A 4,537-nucleotide genomic window follows, 5' to 3' on the forward strand; every position below is an offset into this window, starting at 1 on the left:
AAGGAGCGTTACTACCAACCTTACAAAAATAATAAAGGATAAGGAAATACTATGAACAAATTAGATCACCTACATGAAACAGAGAAGTTCCTAAAAAGAAAAAACTACCTAAAAAGAAACAAACAAAACTTACTCAAGGAGAAATAAAAAATCTGAACACACCTATAAAAAGTAAAGAGATTGAACTAGGCCGGGCGCGGTGGCTCACGCCTGTAATCCTAGCACTCTGGGAGGCCGAGGCGGGTGGATCGCTCAAGGTCAGGAGTTCGAGACCAGCCTGAGCAAGAGCGAGACCCCGTCTCTACTAAAAATAGAAAGACATTATATAGACAACTAAAAATCTATATAAAAAAATTAGCCGGGCATAGTGGCGCATGCCTGTAGTCCCAGCTACTTGGGAGGCTGAGGCAGTAGGATCGCTTAAGCCGAGGAGTCTGAGGTTGCTGTGAGCTAAGCTGACGCCAAGGCACTCACTCTAGCCTGGGCAACAAAGTGAGACTCTGTCTCAACAACAACAAAAAAAAAAAAAAGAAAAAAAAAGAGATTGAACTAGAAATGAAAAATTTCTCACAAACAAAAGCCCTGGAACAAATGGCTTCAAACATTTAAAGAATTAACACTAATTATTCAAAAACTTCAAAAAAATAGACGGTACACTTCCCAAATCATTCTGAAGCCAATACTATTCTGATACCAAAGCCAGACAAAGACATCAGAAGAAACTACAGAGTAATATGTCTTATGACTATAGATGCAAAAATCCTCAACAAAATGCCAGCAAACCTAATAAAGAATATTTTTTAAAGGGGGGATTATAAACCGTTAACATTTGGAATATATCCAACAAAAGCAAGGTAGGTTCAGCATACAAAAATCAATCAAGGTAATAAACATTAAAAGAATCAGAACAAAAATCAAATGATCATCTCAAATGATACAGAAAATGCATGTGCCAAAATTCAACATTCTATAACACTCAAAAGATAACAAAAAGAAAGGAACATCCTCAAGTTCGTAAACAGCTTGTGAAAAATCCACAATTAATATCATACTTAATGATAAAAGACTAGATATATTCCCCCTAAGGTCAGGAATAATACAAGGACATCCAATCTTGCCCCTTCTATTATGCATTGTTCTAGAGGCTCCAGTCAGAAGATGATGCAAAAAAATGAAATAAAAGGACTCAAGATTGGATATGAAGTAAAACTATACCTCTTTTTAGGTGACATAGTCTTGTATAAAGAAAATTCTTAGAAATTCATAAAAACACTATTAGAACTAATAAACAAGTTCAGCATGGTTGCAGGCTAGAAGATCAACACTCAGAAATCTGTTGTATTGCCATACATTAGCAATGAACATTCTGGAAATAAAATGAACAAATCAATTCCATTTACAATAACATCAAAAAGAATAATGTACTTGGGAACATATTTAACAAAAAAATGCAAATCTTACGCACTGAAAACTACAAACACTGTTGAAAGTAATTTAAGTAGACCTATATATAGAAATACATCCCATGTTCATGAATAGGAAAAATACATTTTTAAGATAGCAATACTCCCAAAGTGATCTACAGATTCAATGCAATTCCTATCAAAATCCCAATGGTCCCTTTTGGCAGAAATGGAAAAGCTGATCCTCAAATTCCCATGCAACTGAAATAACCAAAACAATACTGAAAAAGAAAAACAAAGTTGAGGATTCACACTTTCTGATTTCAATACTTACCAAAAAGCTACAGTAATCACAACAGTGTGGTATAGGCGTAAGGATAGAGACCAGTGAACAGAGAGTCCAGAAATAAACCCAAACATCTATTGTCAACTGATTTTTGACAAGGATGCTAAGACAACTCAAGGGAGAACAAAATCTTCAAAAAATGCTGCTGTACAACTGGATATTCACATGCCAAAGCATAATGTTGGACTCCTATTTCACATAATATACAAAAATTAATCCAAAATAAATCAAAGACCTAAATGTAAGAGCTAAATCTATGAAACTCTTAGATGGGAAGAGATGTGTAAATCTTCATGGCCCTGGATTAGGAAATAGTTTCTTAAACATGACATAAAAAACACAACCAATAAAAGAAAAAATAAGTTGGACTTGATCAAAATTAAAAAACTTCTGACTGGGCATGGTGGCTCACACTTGTAATCTCAGGGCTCTGGAAGGCCAAACCCTAAGCCTCCTGAGGCCAGAAGTTCGAGATCAGCCTGGGCAACATAGGGAGACTCTGTCTCTATAAAAAATTTTTTAAGATTAGCTGGGCGTGGTATCATGTGCCTGTAGTCCTAGCAACTTAGAAGGCCGAGTAGAAAGAATTGCTTGAGCCCAGGAATTTGAGACTGCAGTGAACTGTGATTATGCCACTGCACTCCAGTCTGGGTGACAGAGTGAGATCTTGTCTCTTAAAAAATAAATACAAACTTTTTTGTGTGTATCAAAGGACACTATCAAGATAGTGAAAACAACTGACAGAATGGAAGAAAATATTTGCAAATCATATATCTGATAAGGGTCTAGTATCCAGAATATATAAAGAACAATTACAACTCAGCAATGAGACAACTAATCCAACATGCGCAAAAGATTTCAATAGACATTTCTCCACAGATACACAAATGGCCAATAACCACTAGAGAAGATGCTCAATACCATGGTATCAGGGTCATGCAAATCAAAACCACAATGACATACCACTTCACACCCAGTAGGATGACTATAAATCAAAAAGACAATCACAGGTGGTGATGAAGATGTGGAGAAACAGGAACCATATGAACCACTATTTCCACTCCTACATATATACCCAAGAGAACTGAAAGAATATTACCACACAAAAACCTGTACAGTAACATTCAGTGCAACATTATATATAAAAGCCAAAAAGTCTGCTGGGCACAGAATCCTGGCACTCTGGGAGGCCGAGGCAGCAGGATGGCTTGAGGTCAGGAGTTTGAGACCAGCCTGAGCAAGAGCGAGAACCTGTCTCTACTAAAAATAGAAAAAATTAGCTGGGTGTGGTGGCACATGCCTATAGTCTCAGCTACTTGGGAGGCTGCAGCAGGAGGATCACTTGAGCCCAGGAGTTTGAGGTTGCTGTGAGCGATGATTATGCCACTGCACTCTATCTGGGGTGACAGAGCAAGACTCTGTCTCAAAAAAAAAAAAAAAAGCACCAAAAAGCAGAAACCTAGATGTCCATCAACTGATGAATAAACATGTCAGGTATCCACATAATGGAATATTATCCAGTCATTAAAAAGAACGAAGTACTGATACATGCTCCAACATGGATAAACCTTGGACATGCTAGGTGAGATAAATCAGACCAAGAAGGCCACATAGTCTATGATTCCACATATATGAAATGTCTAGAATAGGCAAATCCACAGGATTCCACATATATGAAATGTCTAAAATAGGCAAATCTATAGGATTCCACATATATCAAATGTCTATATTGGCAAATCCACAGAGACTGAAAACAGATTAGCAGTTTCCCAAGGGCTCAGTTGTGGTAAATAGTGAATAATTGTGAACAGGTACAGACTATCTTTGGGGGCTGATGAAATGTTCTGGAATTAGATAGTGGTGATGGTTGTCCAACTTTGTGAATAAACTAAAAATTACTGAATTACAGTTTTTTTAAAGGTGAATTTCATGGTATATGAATTACATCTCTAAAAGGAAGGAAGGGAGGGAGGCAAAAAGGAAGGAAACAAAACAGAAGTGGCAAGTTCTATGAATAACTGAACATTTGCCCACCTACAGGAGCAACAGCCTAAGCTCCAATCAATAGCTACCTATAGGAGTTCACGTTCAGTATCATCAGATATGCTGATTTTTCAAAAAGCTCTGAATGCAAACTTTAATGTGAGATCTCTCCATTTTCGGATATTAGCAACTAATTCAAATTTTTACATCAACACTGTGTATGTTCTCCTTTCGTGCTGCCATTTTGCAACCACTGACCTACCTATTCTAGTAACTCCCTACCTGAGGATAACATATATATAGTTTGAAAAAACAAATTCAACATTACAAAAACTTTAATTTCTTTTTAGCTGTAATATTATTTTGAAATGTCAAGCAACATTAAAGAATTATCAAAGGAAAAATGTAAAACAAATACACATGAATAGAACATAAAACATGAAAATGCTCCTTTCATCACCCAATCAGTACTATTTCCAAAGGCACCCACTATGTTACCTTAGGTTTTAAGACTTTTTAATCAAGACAAGTATAGGACTAAATTTTAAACATTTGAGAAACAAACCTCTAGTCTAAGCACCATATTTTATAAATGAGCAATCTTAGAGCCAAAAAGATAATATAACTTACTCAAAGTCATAAAGTTGGGCGGAGCTGACATTTAAATGCCCATTTCTTATGTTACGGCAAGTGTTACAGCGAGTGGTCCCGAGGACAAACCGAGCGGCACACGGAGAGTCGGACAATCAACGTTTATTTGCCGACGGGCTCAGAGGGGTCTCGCCACCAAATTCTGAGCCCTGTC

The sequence above is a fragment of the Eulemur rufifrons genome, chromosome 1 (assembly GCF_041146395.1).
Source record: "Eulemur rufifrons isolate Redbay chromosome 1, OSU_ERuf_1, whole genome shotgun sequence".
Classification (NCBI taxonomy): domain Eukaryota; kingdom Metazoa; phylum Chordata; class Mammalia; order Primates; family Lemuridae; genus Eulemur; species Eulemur rufifrons.